This window comes from Triticum urartu, chromosome 2, assembly GCF_003073215.2.
Source record: "Triticum urartu cultivar G1812 chromosome 2, Tu2.1, whole genome shotgun sequence".
Lineage (NCBI taxonomy): Eukaryota > Viridiplantae > Streptophyta > Magnoliopsida > Poales > Poaceae > Triticum > Triticum urartu.
The window spans coordinates 442,094,195-442,114,118 of record NC_053023.1 but is presented as its reverse complement, the minus strand read 5'-3'; positions in this window follow the sequence as shown (position 1 = coordinate 442,114,118).

Below are 19,924 nucleotides of genomic sequence, written 5' to 3'. Positions count from 1 at the left end.
CTGAGTGATTCGGGTATTTTTTGGAGTACCGGAGAGTTACAGGAATTCGCTGGGAGAAGTATTGGGCCTTATTGGGCCATACGGGAATAGAGGAGGCATGACAAAGGAAAGGAGGTGCGCACCCCCTTTGGGTCCGAATTGGACTAGGGGAAAGGGGGTGACGCCCCCCTTGCCCTTTCCTACTCCCTCTGTCTTTCCTTCTTTCTTCTCTCCTACTCCAGAAAGGAAAAGGGGAATCCTACTAGGACTTGGGAGTCCTAGTAAGATTCCCCACACTTGGCGCGCCCCCTCAAGGGCCAGCCTCCTCCTCGTCCCTCCTTTATATATGGGGGCAGGGGGCAGCCCATGAACACACAAGTTGATTAGTTGATCTTTTAGCCGTGTGCGGTGCCCCCTCCACCATAATCCACCTCGGTCATATCGTAGCGGTGCTTAGGCAAAGCCCAGCGTCGGTAGCATCATCATCACCATCATCACGCCGTCGTGCTGACGGAACTCTCCCTCGAAACTCTGCTGGATCGGAGTTCATGGGACGTCACCAAGCTGAACGTGTGCTGAACTCAGAGGTGTCGTACGCTCAGTACTTGGATTGGTCGAATCGTGAAGACGTACAACTACATCAACCGTGTTCTCATAACGCTTCTGCTTACAGTCTACCAGGGTACGTGGACGACACTCTCCCCTCTCATTGCTATGCATCACCTTGATCTTGCGTGTGCATAGGAAATTTTTGAAATTACTACGTTCCCCAACAGTGGTATCAGAGCCAGGTTTATGCATAGATGTTATATGCACGAGTAGAACACAAAGGAGTTGTGGGCGTGGGTATATACATATTGCTTGCCGTCACTAGTTGTTTCTTGATTCGGCGGTATTGTTGGATGAAGCGGCCCAGACGGACATTACGTGTACGCTTACGCGAGACTGGTTCTACCGACGTGCTTCGCACACAGGTGGCTAGTGGGTGTCTGTTTCTCTAGCTTTAGTTGAATCGGATTCAATGAACAAGGTTCTTTCTGAAGATCAAAAAGCAATCACTATACCGCGTTGTGGTTTTTGATGCGTAGGTAAGAACGGTTCTTGCTCAGCCCGTAGCAGCCACGTAAAACTTGCAACAACAAATTAGAGGACGTCTAACTTGTTTTTGCAGGGCATGTTGTGATGTGATATGGTCAAGACGTGATGAGATATAAATTGTTGTATGAGATGATCATGTTTTGTTAAAGTTATCGGCAACTGACAGGAGCCTTATGGTTGTCTCTTTATTGCGTAAGATGCAAGCGCCGTACAATTGCTTTACTTTATCGCTATGCAATAGCAATAGTTGCAAAAGCAATAGTTGGTGAGACGACCATGTGACGACACATTGATTGAGATCAAGATGATGGAGATCATGGTGTTATGCCGGTGACGATAGAGATCATGATGGTGTTTTGGAGATGGAGATCAAAGGCACAAGATGATGATGGCCATATCATGTCACATATTATGATTGCATGTGATGTTTATCCTTTATGTATCTTATTTTGCTTAGTTCGGCGGTGGCATTATATGATGATCTCTCTCTAAATTTCAAGGTATAAGTGTTCTCCATGAGTATGCACCGTTGCGACAGTTCGTCGTGCCGAGACACCACGTGATGATCTGGTGCGATAAGCTCTATGTTCACATACAACGGGTGCAAGCCAGTTTTGCACACGCGGAATATTCGAGTTAAACTTGACGAGCCTAGCATATGCAGATATGGCCTCGAAACACTGGAGACCGAAAGGTCGAGTGTGAATCATATAGTAGATATAATCAACATAGTGATGTTCACCATTGAAAACTACTCCATCTCACGTGATGATCAGACATGGTTTAGTTGATTTGGATCATGTGATCATTTAGATGACTAGAGGGATGTCTATCTAAGTGGGAGTTCTTAAGTAATATGATTAATTGAACTTTAATTTATCATGAACTTAGTCCTGATAGTATTTGCATAACTATGTTGTAGATCAATAGCTCGCGATGTAGCTCCCCATTTATTTTTGATATGTTCCTAGAGAAAAACTATGTTGAAAGATGTTAGTAGCAATGATGCGGATTGGATACGTGATATGAGGATTATCCTCATTGCTGCATAGAAGAATTATGTCCTTGATGCACCGCTAGGTGACAGACCTATTGCAGGAGCATATGCAGACGTTATGAACGTTTGGCAAAGCTCGGTATGATGACTACTTGATAGTTCAGTGCACCATGCTTTACGGCTTAGAACCGGGACTTCAAAAACGTTTTGAATGTCACGGAACATATACGATGTTATAAGAGTTGAAATTGGTATTTCATACTCATGCCCGTGTCAAGAGGTATGAGACCTCTAACAATACTTTGCCTACAAGATGGAGGAGAATAGCTCAACGAGTGAGCATGCGCTCGGAATGTCTGAGTACTACAATCACTTGAATCAAGTGGGAGTTAATCTTCCCGATAAGATAGTGATTGACAGAGTTCTCTAGTCACTATCACCAAGTTAATAGAACTTCGTGATGAACTATAATATGCAAGGGATAACAGAAACAATTCCCAAAGCTCTTCGCGATGTTGAAATCGGTGAAGGTAGAAATCAAGAAAAAGCATCAGGTGTTGATGGTTGACAAGACCACTAGTTTCAAGTAAAAGGGCAAGGGAAAGAAAGGGAGCTTCAAGAAGAATGGCAAGCAAGTTGCCACTCCCGTGAAGAAGCCCAAAGTTAGACCCAAGCCTGAAACTGAGTGCTTCTACTGCAAAGGAAATGGTCACTGGAAGTGGAACTACCCTAGATACTTGGCGGATAAGAAGGATGGCAAAGTGAACAAAGGTATATTTGATATACATGTTATTGATGTGTACTTTACTAGTGTTTATAGCAAACCCCTCGGTATTTGATACTAGTTCAATTGCTAAGAGTAGTAACTCGAAACAGGAGTTGCAAAATAAACAAAGACTAGTTGAGGACGAGGTGACGATGTGTGTTGGAAATGATTCCAAGGTTGATAAGATCACCACTGCACACTCCCTTTACCTTCGGGATTAGTGTTGAACTTAAATAAATATTATTTGGTGTTTGCGTTGAGCATAATATGATTGGATCATGTTTATTGCAATACGGTTATTCATTAGTCAAAGAATAATTGTTATTCTGTTTACATGAATAAAACCTTCTGTGGTCATACACCCAAGGTGAATGGCTTATTGAATCTCGATCATAGTGATACACATATTCATAATAATGAGGCCAAAAGATGCAAAGTTAATAATGATAGTGCAACTTATTTGTGGCACTGCCGTTTGGGTCACATTGGTGTAAAGCACATAAGAAACTCCATGCTGATGGGTTTTTGTAATCACTTGATTATTAATCACTTGATGCTTGTGAACCATGCCTCATGGGCAAGATGACTAAGACTCCGTTCTCCGGAACAATGGAGCGAGCAACTGACTTATTGGAAATAATACATACTGATGTATGAAGTCCGATGAGTGTTGAGGCTCGCGGCGGGTATCATTATTTTCTGACCTTCACAGATGATTTGAGCAGATATGGGTATATCTGCTTATGAAATATAAGTCTGAAACATTTGAAAAGTTCAAAGAATTTCATAATGAAGTGGAAAATCATCGTGACAAGAAAATAAAGTTTCTACGATCTGATCGCGGAGACGAACATTTGAGTTACGAGTTTGGTCTTCATTTGAAACAATGTGGAATTGTTTCGCAACTCACGCCACCTGGAACACCACAGCATAATGGTGTGTCCGAACGTTGTAATCGTACTTTATTGGATATGGTGCGATCTATGATGTCTCTTACCGATTTACCACTATCGTTTTGGGGTTATGCATTAGAGACAGCTGCATTCACGTTGAATAGGGCACCATCTAAATCCATTGAGATGACACCGTATGAACTATGGTTTGGCAAGAAACCAAAGTTGTCATTTCTTAAAGTTTGGGGTTGCGATGCTTATGTGAAAAAGTTTCAACCTGATAAGCTCGAACCCAAATCGGAGAAATGCGTCTTCCTAAGATACCCAAAGGAGACTATTGGGCACACCTTCTATCACAGATCCGAAAGCAAGATATTTGTTGCTAAGAATGGGTCCTTTCTAGAGAAGGAGTTTCTCTCGAAAGAAGTGAGTGGGAGGAAAGTAGAACTTGATGAGGTAATTGTACCTTCTCCCTTATTGGAAAGTAGTTCATCACTGAAATCAGTTCCAGTGATTCCTACACCAGTAAGTGAGGAAGTTAATGATGATGATGATCATGAAACTTCCGATCAAGTTACTACCGAACCTCGTAGGTCAACCAGAGTAAGATCCGCACCAGAGTGGTACGGCAATCCTGTTCTGGAAGTCATGTTACTAGACCATGACGAACCTACAAACTATGAGGAAGCAATGATGAGCCCAGATTTCGCAAAATGGCTTGAGACCATGAAATCTGAGATAGGATCCATGTATGAGAACAAAGTATGGACTTTGATTTACTTGCCCGATGATCGGTGAGTCATTGAGAATAAATGGATCTTCAAGAGGAAGACGGGCGATGATAGTAGTGTTACTATCTACAAAGCTCGAATTGTCGCAAAAACGTTTTCAACAAGATCAAGGTGTTGACAACGATGAGATTTTCTCACTCGTATCGCTGCTTAAAAGTCTGTCCGAATCATGTTAGCAGTTGCCACATTTATGAAATCGGGAAAATGGATGTCAACACTGCATTCCTTAATGGATTTCTTAAAGAAGAGTTGTATATGATGCAACCAGAAGGTTTTGTCAATCCTAAAGGTGCTAACAAAATGAGCAAGCTCCAGCGATCCATCTATGGACTGGTGCAAGCATCTCGGAGTTGGAATATATACATTGATAAAGTGATCAAAGCATATGGTTTTATACAGACTTGCGATGAAGCCTGTATTTACAAGAAAGTGAGTGGGAGCACTACAGCATTTCTGATAAGTATATGTGAATGCCGTATTGTTGATCGGAAATAATGTAGAATTTTCTGGAAAGCATAAAGGAGTGTTTGAAAGGAGTTTTTCAAAGAAAGACCTCGGTGAAGCTACTTACATATTGAGCATCAAGATCTATAGAGATAGATCAAGACGCTTGATAAGTTTTTTCAATGAGTACATACCTTGACAAGATTTTGAAATAGTTCAAAATGGAACAGTCAAAGAAGGATTTCTTGCCTGTGTTGCAAGGTGTGAAGTTGAGTAAAGACTCAAAACCCGACCACGGCAGAAAATAGAAAATAATGAAAAGTCATTCCCTATGCCTCAGTCATAGGTTCTATAAAGTATGCTATGTTGTGTACCAGTCCTATTGTATACCTTAGCATGATTCTGGCAAGGGAGTAGAATAGTGATCTAGGAGTAGATCACTGGACAGCGATCAAAATTATCCTTAGAGGACTAAGGAAATATTTCTCGGTTATGGAGGTGATAAAAGAGTTCATCGTAAAGAGTTACGTCGATGCAAGCTTTTTACATCAATCTAGATGACTCTAAGTCTCGATCTGGATACATATTGAAAGTGGGAGCAATTAGCTAGAGTAGCTCCGTGCAGAGTATTGTAGACATAGAATTTGCGAAATACATATGGATCTGAATGTTGCACACCCGTAGACTAAACTTCTCACAAGAAAAACATGATCAATCTTTGGGTTTTAATCACATAGCGATGTGAACTAGATTATTGACTCTAGTAAACCTTTTGGGTGTTAGTCACATAGAGATGTGAACTAATCACATAAATATGTGAACTATTGGTGTTAAATCACATGACGATGTGAACTAGATTATTGACTCTAGTGCAAGTGGGAGACTGAAGGAAATATGACCTAGAGGCAATAATAAAGTTGTTATTTATATTTCCTTATATAAAGATAAACGTTTATTATTCATGCTAGAATTGTATTAACCGGAAACTTAGTACATGTGTGAATATATAGACAAACTAAGTGTCACTAGTATGCCTCTACTTGACTAGCTCGTTGAATCAAAGATGGTTAAGTTTCCTAGCCATAGACATGAGTTGTCATTTGATTAACGGGATCACATCATTAGAGAATGATGTGATTGACTTGACCCATTCCATTAGCTTAGCATTCGATCGTTTAGTATATTGCTACTGCTTTCTTCATGACTTATACGTGTTCCTATGACTATGAGATTATGCAACTCCCCAATACCGGAGGAACACTTTGTGTGCTACCAAACATCACAACATAACTGGGTGATTATAAAGGTGCTCTACAGGTGTCTCCAATGGTACTTGTTGAGTTGGCATAGATCGAGATTAGGATTTGTCACTCCGATTGTCGGAGAGGTATCTCTGGGCCCTCTCGGTAATGCACATCACTATAAGCCTTGCAAGCAATGCAACTAATGAGTTAGTTGTGGGATGATGTATTACGGAATGAGTAAAGAGACTTGCCAGTAGCGAGATTGAACTAGGTATTGAGATACCGACGATCGAATCTCGGGCAAATAACATACCAATGACAAAGGGAACAACGTATGTTGTTATGCGGTTTGACCGATAAAGATCTTCGTAGAATAAGTAGGAGCCAATATGAGCATCCAGGTTCCGCTATTGGTTATTGATCGGAGATGAGTCTCGGTCATGTCTACATAGTTCTCGAACCCGTAGGGTCCGCACGCTTAATGTTCTGTGACGATTTGTATTATGAGTTATGTGATTTGATGACCGAAGTTTGTTTGGAGTCCCGGATGAGATCGGGGCCATGACGAGGAGTCTTGAAATGGTCAAGACGTAAAGATCGATATATTGTAAGGCTATATTCGGACATCGGAAAGGTTCCGAGTGATTCGGGTATTTTTCGGAGTAGCAGAGAGTTACGGGAACTTGCCGGGAGAAGTATTAGGCCTTATTGGGCCATACGGGAATAGAGGAGGCAGGACAAAGGGAAGGAGGCGCGCGCCCCCTTGGGTCCGAATTGGACTAGGGGAAAGGGGGCGCCGCCCCCCTGTCCCTTTCCTACTCCCTCTGTCTTTCCTTCTTATCGAAAAAGGCTTTCACCCCGCTTTATAAATAAAGCAACCACCAAGCACAGAGTAACAAGGTAACAACGGAACACGGAACGCACCCACACAACGCCACCGCAGGCAGGGTCCAACACACACACACACACAGACCCAAGTTTAGTTGTGGGCACAGCACAACAAGCTCAGCACAGACGCACTACGAGACACCCCAAGACAGCGGTGGCGGAGGTGTATGAAGACGATGGTCTAACCTGGTTCTGGAGGTGGTAGGGGAAGCGGTGGAGCCAACCGGAGAGCCATCGCGCGAAGCTGAGTGATGATGGAGGTGTTGGCGTCTCTCTCCTTGGGACAGCTAAGCGGCCACCAAAGCTGCAAGTAACCAGACCATTTGAATAAAGCATCAGTAGCACGACGAATAGGAATACACTGAATCACAAGTTTATTCCTAAAATTCCACAGCGTCCAGGCAAGGACCCCAATGTTCAGCCAGCTAATGTGGCGCAACGCGGGTGGGATCGCCTGGAGTTCGGCAAAGAGAGCGGGGAAGTTGTTGTGGTTGCAGCTTCTGCCCACAATCTCGCGGAAACAGCTCCATAGAAACTACGTGGACACGCAGGTGAAGAAGATATGTTTCGAGTCTTCTTTAGGCCCGTAGAGTGGGCAAAGCCCACCACCAGGGCCATTGCGCTTCATAACGTCAATGCCTGATGGGAGGCGGCCGCGAATCCATTGCCACAAGAAGATCCTAATTTTGAGGGGGAGGCGAATCTCCCAAATGGAGGAGAGCGCCTCATGGCCAGGAGAGGGGCGATGTCCAGGTATAGAGATTTGGTGGAGAATTGACTGGAGGGCTCTAGCCGCCATCTGGCTCGGTCGACATCTGCTGTTAGATCAGGCTCGTGGAGTGCAATACTGTTGAGCAACTCCTGCCAGTCCGCGTTCTCAGCCTGGCCAAAAGGTCTCCGGAATGCAAGTTGCCCTAAGTCAGCGAGGGCAGATGCCACGGAGATCCGGGGGGCAACCGCGATGGAGAATAGGTCTAGAAAGCGGGCAGCAAGAGGCGTGTCTCCAGTTCACCTATCGAACCAGAACAACATGGCGGTGCCGGACCCAATCGCGATCGATGTCTCGATCCGGAGGACAGGAAGGAGCTGAATGAAGGATTGCCAGAACCGGGAGCCCCCAGACCGCTGGCAGAAGGCGAGGGGCTGGCCGCGGAGGTATTTCTGCTGAATGATGCGAAGCCACATGCCACCATCCCCGTTGGCAATCCGCTAGAGCCACCGAGTCAGGAGGGCAATGTTCATGCATTTGGAGGACATAATCCTGAGTCTGCCCTGGTCGCGAGGTTTTGCAGATCTCAGACCACCTGACCATGTGGTACTTCTGCTTATCACCGTCGCCGGCCCAGAAGAAACGCCCCTAAACGGTGGCAATCTCGTGATAAAGAGTCTCTGGAAGGCTGTAGAAGCTCATGATGAATAGGAGTAGGCTAGAGAGGGACGAGTTAATGAGCATCGTACGGGCTGCTTTCGAGAGCCACCGACCCTGCCAGGGCTCGATACGGTGCTGGAGCTTCCCCACCGTGGGGCACAGATCGGCCACCGTAAGCCTGGAGTCGCTAATGGGTATCCCCAGATAAGTGGTGGGGAAGGACCCGAGCTGACAATTAAGCTGATCCGCAATGCTCCGTCGCTCGTCTCGGGCGTAGCCCAAGACCATCACCTCACTCTTGTCGAAGTTGATCCTAAGGCCAGACATCTGCTGGAAGCACAGAAGGAGGAACTTGAGGTTTGAAATATCATTCTCCGACCCTTCCACCATAATAATGGTGTCATCCGCGTATTGAAGAAGGGAAGTCCTGTTTCCCCCAACTAGGTGCGGCACTATCCCTTTAATGTGACCTGCCGCCTTGGCCTTATCCAGGATGGCCGCCTGAGCATCGACAACCATGTTAAATAGGAACGGAGAGAAGGGATCACCCTGGCGAACCCCACAGAACGTGTGGAAGAATGGGCCGATCTCCCCATTGATGTTCACCGCAGTGCGGCCCGAGGATACCAACTGCATCACTTGGGTCACCCACCTGTCATCGAAGCCCTTACGGAGCAGACATTCCCGAAGGAAGGACCAACTAAACGTGTCGTAAGCCTTGTGGAAATCCAGTTTCAGGAAGACTACCTTGAGGTGTTTGGAGTGCACCTCATGGAGAGCTGCGTGGAACACCAAGACTCCATCAAGGATATATCGACCCCGGGTGAAGGCCAACTGGTCCGTGTGAGTAATCTAGTCGGCTATAGGGGCCACCCTAATGGTGTAACCTTTGCGAGGATGCGGAAGATGACATTGATGACCGTAATCGGCCGAAATTGCCGGATGTCCGAGGCCCCAGTCACCTTGGGAATGAGAGTGATTACCCCATAGTTTAGTCGGGTGAGGTCAATGGACCCCACGAAGAACTCGTCAAATAGGGCCATCACCTCAGGTTTAATTACCTCCTAGAAAGTCTGAAAGAACTTCACTAGGAGGCCATCGGGGCCGGGGGCCGAGGATGGGTTCATGCCCTTAATTGCCGCCCAAACTTCTGCCTCGGACAACGGGGCCATAAGGGTCGCGTTATCCTCAGGCGAGACGTAGAAGTGTGCCGGCCAGATGTCTTGTGCTAGGGCAAGCCCTCCCCGAGGGGAGGCAGAGAATAGGTCTCTGTAGAAACCGTCTACATGGGCCCGGATGTCCTCCGGCCGTTGCAGGAGAGTCGATCCATCCCATAGGAGGGGATGGAGTTACGGCGCCTGCGGCCGTTAGCAATGGCCTGGAAGTAGGAAGTATTGGCGTCCCCTTTGAGGACCCAATTCTGCGTACCCCTGAGGCGCCAGTAAGCCTCCTCGTCAGTGTAGATGACCATGAGCTGGTCTTCCAAGTTGTACCTAAGCATCCATTCGTCTGCTGAGAGGCCAACGGTGTTAGCACGCAAGTCGAGGGCCTGGATGCCCTCGAGGAGGGTCTTCTTCTACTCAAGGATGTCCCGACCGACGTTTGCACCCCACCCTTTCATGAATTGTCGTGACCGCTTGGCGTAGAGATGCCAGGAATCAATGGCGGACAGAGCACGGTGGGGGGCGTCACGCGCCTCGCGCCACCTGGCACCCACAGCGGCGGTGAACCCAAGTTGATGCAGCCAGGAGGTTTCGAAGTGAAAGCGGGGGGGGGGGGGGGGGGGGGGGGGGGGGGGGGGGGGGGGGGGGGGGGGGTAGGGGTGGACGCTCACTCTCCGAAGATAGGAGTAGAGGGACGTGGTCGGAACCAATCCGCGTAATCGCCCGAAGCGAAGCTAGGGGCACCGAATGTCCCACTCAAGGGAGGCGAGGACCCGATCGAGTACCGAGCGAGTGGGAGCAACCTGGCGGTTTGTCCAAGTGAACCTGGCCCCGACTCGATCGATTTCACGCAGCCCCATGTCTGTGATACAATCATTGAACATTTGCATCCGAGGAAAGTTCACTAAATTATTGCTTGATACGTCTCCAATGTATCTATAATTTTTGATTGCTCCATGCTATATTATCTACTATTTTGAATGTTTATGGGCTTTATTATACACTTTTATATCATTTTTGGGACTAACCTATTAACCCAGAGCCCAGTGCCAGTTTCTGTTTTTACCCTATTTTAGGGTTTCGAAGAAAAGGAAAATCAAACGGAGTCCAATTGACCTGAAACTTCACGGAACTCATTTTTGGAAGGAAAGAAGCCCAGAAGACTTGCAGTGCACGTCGGGGGATCTGCGAGGAGGTCATGAGGCAGGGGGGCACGCCCACTCCCCCTGGGCGCGCCCTCCACCCTCGTGAGCCCCTCGTGGCCCCCCTGACGTACTTCTTCCGCCTATATATGTCCATATACCCTAAAAACATCCGAGAGCACAATAGATCGGGAGTTCCGCCGCCAGAAGCCTTCGTAGCCACCAAAAACCAATCTAGACCCGTTCCAGCACCCTGCCGGAGGGGGCAATCCCTCTCCGGTGGCCATCTTCATCATCCCGGTGCTCTCGATGACGAGGAGGGAGTAGTTCTCCCTCGGGGCTGAGGGTATGTACCAGTAGCTATGTGTTTGATCTCTCTCTCTCTCTCGTGTTCTTGAGATGATACGATCTTGATGTATCGCGAGCTTCGCTATTATATTTGGATCCTATGATGTTTCTTCCCCCCTCTACTCTCTTGTAATGGATTGAGTTTCCCCTTTGAAGTTATCTTATCGGATTGAGTCTTTAAATATTTGAGAACACTTGATGTATGTCTTGCCGTGCGTATCTGTGGTGACAATGGGATACCACGTGATTCACTTGATGTATGTTTTGGTGATCAACTTGTGGGTTCCGCCCATGAACCTCTGCATAGGGGTTGGCACATGTTTTCGTCGTGATTCTCCGGTAGAAACTTTGGGGCACTCTTTGAGGTTCTATGTGTTGGGTGAATAGATGAATCTGAGATTGTGTGATGCATATCGTATAATCATACGCACGGATACTTGAGGTGACATTGGAGTATCTAGGTGACATTAGGGTTTTGGTTGATTTGTGTCTTAAGGTGTTATTCTAGTACGAACTCTAGGGCTGTTTGTGACACATATAGGAATAGCCCAACGGATTGATTGGAAAGAATAACTTTGAGGTGGTTTCATACCCTACCATAATCTCTTCGTTCGTTCTCCGCTATTAGTGACTTTGGAGTGACTCATTGTTGCATGTTGAAGGATAGTTATATGATCCAATTATGTTATTATTGTTGAGAGGACTTACACTAGTGAAAGTATGAACCCTAGGCCTTGTTTCCTAGCATTGCAATACCGTTTACGCTCACTTTTATCACTTGCTACCTTGCTGTTTTTATTATTTCAGATTACAAATACCTTTATCTACTATCCATATACCACTTGTTTCACCATCTCTTCGCCGAACTAGTGCACCTATACAATTTACCATTGTATTGGGTGTGTTGGGGACACAAGAGACTCTTTGTTATTTGGCTGCAGGGTTGCTTGAGAGAGACCATCTTCATCCTACGCCTCCTACGGATTGATAAACCTTAGGTCATCCACTTGAGGGAAATTTGCTACTGTCCTACAAACCTCTGCACTTGGAGGCCCAACAACGTCTACAAGAAGAAGGTTGTGTAGTAGACATCAAGCTCTTTTCTGGCGTCGTTGCCGGGGAGGTGAGTGCTTGAAGGTATATCTTTAGATCTTGCAATCGAGTCTTTTAGTTTCTTGTTTTATCACTAGTTTAGTTTATAAAAGAAAACTACAAAAATATGGAATTGAGTTTGTCTCATACGCTTCACCTTTTTAATATCTTTCGTGAGTATGATGGAAAGGATAATTGTGCTCAAGTGCTAGAAGAAGAAATCTATAAATTGTTTGGCACTAAATATTTGAATGATGGGAATGATTGCAATGTTGTTACTACGAATTCTTTGAATATCTATGATGCTAATGATATGCAAAGCCACAAGCTTGGGGAAGCTATGTTTGATGAAGACGATATTTTTTGTCCCCCAAGTTTTGATGAGCAAATTTATTATGATGAAAGCATGCCTCCTATCTATGATGATTATTGTGATGACACGTATGCTTTAAAGAATAATAATAACAATGAACCTTGTCATCTTGATCTTAATTTTCAATCACATGATAGTTATTTTGTTGAGTTTGCTCCCACTATTATTCATTAGAAGAATTTTGCTTATGTGGAGAGTAGTAAATTTTCTATGCTTGTAGATCATGAGAAGAATGTTTAAAGTGCTGGTTATATTGTTGAATTCATTCATGATTCTACTGAAAATTATTATGAGGGAGGAACATATGCTTGTAGGAATTGCAATAATATCAAGTTTCCTCTCTATGTGCTTAAAGTTTTGAAGTTATGCTTGTTTTACCCTCCTATGCTAGTTGATTATTGTTCCCATAAGTTGTTTGATCACAAAATCCCTATGCATAGGAAGTATGTTAGACTTAAATGTACTAGTCATATTCTTCATGATGCTCTTTTTATGTTACAATTCTTATCTTTTATGTGAGCATCGTTGAAATCATCATGCCTAGCTAGGGGCGTTAAACGATAGCGCTTGTTGGGAGGCAACACAACTTTATTTTTGTTCCTTGCTTTTTGTTCCTGTTTAGTAATAAATAATTCATCTAGCCTATGTTATGATTGATTTTTTATGTTTTAATTACTGTTTGCGCCAATTAGAACCTTTGGGAAGACTTGGGGAAAGTCTTGTTGATCATGCTGTAAAAAACAGAAACTTTAGCGCTCACGAGAATTGCTGCCATTTTTATTTTAAGAGTGCTATTTAGTTAATTCTTTTTTCAGATGATTAATATATAAATTCCTCAGGTCTATAAATTTATTTGAGAATTTTATGAGTTCCATAAGTATACGTTTGATTCAGATTACTACAGACTGTTCTGTTTTTGACAGATTCTGTTTTTCATGTGTTGTTTACTTATTTTGATGAATCTATGGCTAGTAAAATAGTTTATAAACCATAGAGAAGTTGGAATACAGTAGGTTTATCACCAATATAAATAAATAATGAGTTCATTACAGTACCTTGAAGTGGTGATTTATTTTCTTATACTAACGGAGCTTAAGAGTTTTCTGTTAAGTTTTTGCGTTGTGAAGTTTTCAAGTTTTGGGTAAAGATTCGATGGACTATGGAATAAGGAGTGGCGAGAGCCTAAGATTTGGGATGCCCAAGTCACCCAAGGTAATATTCAAGGACAACCAAGAGCCTAAGCTTGGGGGTGCCCCGGAAGGCATCCCCTCTTTTGTCTTCGTTCATCGGTAACTTTACTTGGAGCTATATTTTTATTCACCACATGATATGTGTTTTGCTTGGAGCGCAAATTTATTTTGTTAGGATTTGCTTGCTGTTATTTAGAACAATGTTTTGCATCTTTTATTTCAATAAAAGTGGCATTGATAGTCTTTACTATGCCTATTTTAGAAGTCCACATGTTGCTGTTTGAAAACAGAAAGTTTACCGCTGTTGCAATAATTCCCTAGAAAATTTGGAATGTGATAAAATGTTGAAACCTTTTGCATATTAAGATCTGATAAATTTACTACAGTGGGAATTTTCTTTCATAATTTTTGGAGCTAGCTAAGTATGGATGTTGCTGCATTCTTTACAGACTGTCCTGTTTAGGCAGATTGCTGTTATGTTTGCATTGTTTGCATATGTTTGCTTATTTAATGATTCTATTTGAGGATAGGACTATTAAATATGCAGAGGCATTTAGTATGCAATGTTGAATAATAATTTTAGAGATTTTCTACATTAGAGTATGATAAGGTTTTTGCAATGGTTTATACTAACTTATCTCACGAGTCCTTGTTGAGTTTTGTGTGGATGAAGCTTTTGAGATTTAGGGAGACCGTGATATGAGAGGAATTAAGGAGACACAAAAGCTCAAGATTGGGGATGCCCAAGGCATCCAAATATAATATTTCAAGAAGTCACAAGCATCTAAGCTTGGGGATGCCCCGGTTGGCATCCCACCTTTCTTCTTCAACAACTATCGGTTAGTTTCGGTTGATCCTAAGTTTTTGCTTCTTCACATGATGTTTGCCATTCTTAGAATGTCATTTTATTTTTTTTTGCTTGCTGTTTGAATAAAGTATCAAGATCTTAAATTCTTAAATATTAGAGAGTCTTCACATAGTTGCATAATTATTCAACTACTCATTGATCTTCACTTATATCTTTCGGAGTAGTTTGTTGTTTGCTCTAGTACTTCACTTATATCTTTTAGAGCATGGTGTAGTTTTATTTTGAAGAAATAGATGAACTCTCATGATTCACTTAGATTATTTTGAGAGTCTTAAATAGCATGGTAATTTGCTTAAAATCCTAATATGCTAGGTATTCAAGATTAGTAAAATTTTCTTATGAGTGCTTTGTATACTAAGAGAAGTTTGATGCTTGATGATTGTTTTTAGATATGGAGGTAATAATATCAAAGTCATGCTAGTTGAGTAGTTGTGAATTTTAGGAATACTTGTGTTGGAGTTTGCAAGTCCCGTAGCATGCACGTATGGTAAACGTTGTGTAACAAATTTGAAACATGAGGTGTTATTTGATTGTCCTCCTTATGAGTGGCGGCCGGGGACGAGCGATGGTCTTTTCCTACCAATCTATCCCCCTAGGAGCATGCGCGTAGTGCTGAGGTTTTTGATGACTTGTAGATTTTTGCAATAAGTATGTGCATTCTTTATGACTAATGTTGAGTCCATGGATTATACGCACTCTCACCCTTCCATCATTGCTAGCCTCTTCGGTACCATGCATTGCCCTTTCTCACATTGAGAGTTGGCGCAAACTTCGCCGGTGCATCCAAACCCCGCGATATGATACGCTCTGCCACACATAAACCTCCTTATATCTTCCTCAAAACAGCCACCATACATACCTATTATGGCATTTCCATAGCCATTCCGAGATATATTGCCATGCAACTTTCCATCATTCTGTTCATCATGACACATTCATCATTGTCATATTGCTTATCATGATCATGTAGTCGACATAGTATTTGTGGCAAAGCCACCATTCATAATTCTTTCATACATGTCACTCTTGATTCATTGCATATCCCGGTACACCACCGGAGGCATTCATATAGAGTCATCCTTGTTCTAGTATCGAGTTGTAATCATTGAGTTGTAAATAAATAGAAGTGTGATGATCATTATTTTCTAGAGTATTCTCCCAAGTGAGGAATAAAAAAAGGAGAAAGGCCATAAAAAAAGAAAAGGCCCAAAAAAAAGAGAAAGGCCATAAAAAAGAGAAGGCCCAAAAAAATGAAAAAATGAAAATGAGAGAAAAAGAGAGAAGGGACAATGCTACTATCCTTTGCCACACTTGTCCTTCAAAGTAGCACCATGATCTTCATGATAGAGAGTCTCTTGTTTTGTCACTTTCATATACTAGTGGGAATTTTTCATTATAGAACTTGGCTTGTATATTCCAACAATGGGCATCCTCAAGTGCCCTAGGTATTCATGAGCAAGCAATTTGGATGCACACCCACTTAGTTTCTTTTTGTTGAGCTTTCATACATTTATAGCTCTAGTGCATCCGTTGCTTGGCAATCCCTACTCCTTACATTAACATCAATCAATGGGCATCTCCATAGCCCATTGACTAGTCTCGTTGATGTGAGACTTTCTCCTTTTTTGTCTTCTCCACATAACCCCCCCTCATTATATTCTATTCCACCCATAGTGCTATATCCATGGCTCGCGCTCATGTATTGCGTGAAAGTTTATAGGTTTGAGATTACTAAAGTATGAAACAATTGCTTGGCTTGTCATCGGGGTTGTGCATGATGAGAGCATTCTTGTGTGACGAAACTGGAGCATGACTAAACTATATGATTTTGTAGGGATGAACTTTCTTTGGCCATATTATTTTGAGAAGACATAACTGCTTAGTTAGTATGCTTGAAGTATTATCATTTTTATGTCAATATGAACTTTTGTCTTGAATCTTTCGGATCTGAATATTCATACCACAATTAAGAAGAATCACATTGAAATTATACTAAGTAGCACTCCACATCAAAAATTCTGTTTTTATCATTTACCTACTCGAGGACGAGCAGGAATTAAGCTTGGGGATGCTGATACGTCTCCAACGTATCTATAATTTTTGATTGCTCCATGCTATATTATCTACTGTTTTGAATGTTCATGGGATTTATTATACACTTTTATATCATTTATGGGACTAACCTATTAACCCAGAGCCCAGTGCCAGTTTCTGTTTTTACCCTGTTTTAGGGTTTCGAAGAAAAGGAAAATCAAACGGAGTCCAATTAAACTGAAACTTCACGGAACTCATTTTTGGAAGGAAAGAAGCCCAGAAGACTTGGAGTGCACGTCGGGGGATCTGCGAGGAGGTCACGAGGCAGGGGGGCGCGCCCACTCCCCCTAGGCGCGCCCTCCACCCTCGTGAGCCCCTCGTGGCCCCCCTGACGTACTTCTTCCACCTATATATCTCCATATAACCTAAAAACATCCGAGAGCACAATAGATCGGGAGTTCCGCTGCCAGAAGCCTTTGTAGCCACCAAAAACCAATCTAGACCCGTTCCAGCACCCTGCCGGAGGGGGAAATCCCTCTCCGGTGGCCATCTTCATCATCCCGGTGCTCTCCATGACGAGGAGGGAGTAGTTCTCCCTCGGGGCTGAGGGTATGTACAAGTAGCTATGTGTTTGATCTCTCTCTCTCGTGTTCTTGAGATGATACGATCTTGATGTATCGCGAGCTTTGCTATTATATTTGGATCCTATGATGTTTCTTCCCCCTCTACTCTCTTGTAATGGATTGAGTTTCCCCTTTGAAGTTATCTTATCGGATTATGTCTTTAAAGATTTGAGAACACTTGATGTATGTCTTGCCGTGCGTATCTGTGGTGACAATGGGATACCATGTGATTCACTTGATGTATGTTTTGGTGATCAACTTGAGGGTTCCGCCCATGAACCTATGCATAGGGGTTGGCACACGTTTTCGTCGTGATTCTCCGGTAGAAACTTTCTGGCACTCTTTGAGGTTCTATGTGTTGGTTGAATAGATGAATCTGAGATTGTGTGATGCATATCATATAATCATACCCACGGATACTTGAGGTGACATTGGAGTATCTAGGTGACATTAGGGTTTTGGTTGATTTGTGTCTTAAGGTGTTATTCTAGTACGAACTCTAGGGTTGTTTGTGACACATATAGGAATAGCCCAACGGATTGATTGGAAAGAATAACTTTGAGGTGGTTTCGTACCCTACCATAATCTCTTCGTTCGTTCTCCGCTATTAGTGACTTTGGAGTGACTCTTTGTTGCATGTTGAGGGATAGTTATATGATCCAATTATGTTATTATTGTTGAGAGGACTTACACTAGTGAAAGTATGAAACCTAGGCCTTGTTTCCTAGCATTGCAATACCGTTTACGCTCACTTTTATCACTTGCTACCTTGCTGTTTTTATTATTTCAGATTACAAATACCTTTATCTACTATCCATATACCACTTGTTTCACCATCTCTTCGCCGAACTAGTGCACCTATACAATTTACCATTGTATTGGGTGTGTTGGGGACACAAGAGACTCTTTGTTATTTGGTTGCAGGGTTGCTTGAGAGAGACCATCTTCATCCTACGCCTCCTACGGATTGATAAACCTTAGGTCATCCACTTGAGGGAAATTTGCTACTGTCTTACAAACCTCTGCACTTGGAGGCCCAACAACGTCTACAAGAAGAAGGTTGTAGTAGACATCATTGCTCTTGTCTTCAGAGGAGCAGGGGGCGCCAGAGGGAGCCACCGGAGCCGGAGTCCCCTCGGCCTCCAGAGGTGGGAAACCCGACCCCAAGGCCGGGCTGGGTGTCTCCACTGGGGGCTCGAGGAGGGACGGGGCCGGGGGCAACCCAGTCAGCCCCAGAGACCCCACCTGGAGATCGGTGGCTGGAGTAGAGGTCAGAGTGGGTGGAACCGGGTCGGCCCGGGCGGGTGAGGAGGCGAAGATGCCAAGGGTGGAGGCGTCGGGGGAGCGGGGCGACAACACCGGGAAGACCTGAAGGCTTGCGTCCGAGGCGCCGAGACCGTCGTTCGGCGATGGTGGGGCAGCAACACGCACACGGCCGGACCCAGCACCGCTCCTGGCAACTAGGGCCGGCTGCTGGTCGCGGGGGGGGGGGACTGTCCTCGGAGTCATCGTCGTCCTCCTCCGAGCCCGAGGGGTGGCCGTGGCGGGGGTCCCGGTCGCAGTGGCGGTCACCGGCATCTCCCCCCTCCAGGCCATCCCCCAAGAAGCTGTCGTCGGGGATGCGGGGGCGACCAATTTGGTTGGGCGGCTCGGGAGAGATGCGGAGGTCGAATCCCTGGTTGTTGAAGAACACACAAACCGTGGCGTGGAGCCGGGAGGAGTCGAGGGATTTGACCTTGACGCGGACCTCCTCCTCTTTGCGGAGGGAGAGCTCGTCGACCACCACCACTTTGCCAAGAATGCGAGACATGTTACGGATTACCTGCTCCGAGCGGGAGATGTCGGGGAGGCCATCGATGAGGATCCAGGCCGTGTTCAGGACCGCGACCGCCAGGGGGTCCGCACCAGCACGGAGATGTCCACCACTAGCTTGTTGTGGGCTAGGGTGATGTCTCCACTACGAGTGCTGTAGCCGTGGCTGACCATGTCCGGGAAGAGGATCGAGAACTGGCCACCAGCCAACATGGTGACCTGCCAGTCCCAGGAGCAGTGGTAGAGGTGGTTGAGCTCAGCCTCGATCATCTCCGGCGAGGCCACCCCACCCTTGATGGTGACAATGGCCATGAGCGATGGTGAAGGGGCGGGGATGTCGGGCACCTCGATATGGAAGTATCCGAGGTGCTCAATCCCGTGCCCGTACATCATCAGCTCCTCCGCCACTGGACGGTCGGGGCAAAGGAAGGCCGGGTGTCTGGGGTCCGCACAGACGAAGCAGCACTGAGGGCGCGAGCAGGTGGTCTGGGAGTGTCCTGCGAGGCCGCAGTTGAAGCACTTGACGAGGCTGGAGGAGTGGTCATCAGGGAGTAGCCGACCGAAGCGGAACCTAACGGCGCACAGGGAGGACCCGCCGGCAGGGTTGAGCCATTGCCCCTGCCCAGTCCCTGCTTCTTCTTCCTTTTGGGGCCCTGGCGGCCTCGCCCCACCCCATTGCCAGTGGGTGCAAGGCTCGGCTCACCCCGGGGCGGCTGGTAGCGGCGGACTGGCGCAGGGGCAGCAGGCTACTGGGGTTGGTGCGGGAGACGAGGCGGGGATCGCGAGCGGCCATCACGGACGAGGGAGCGG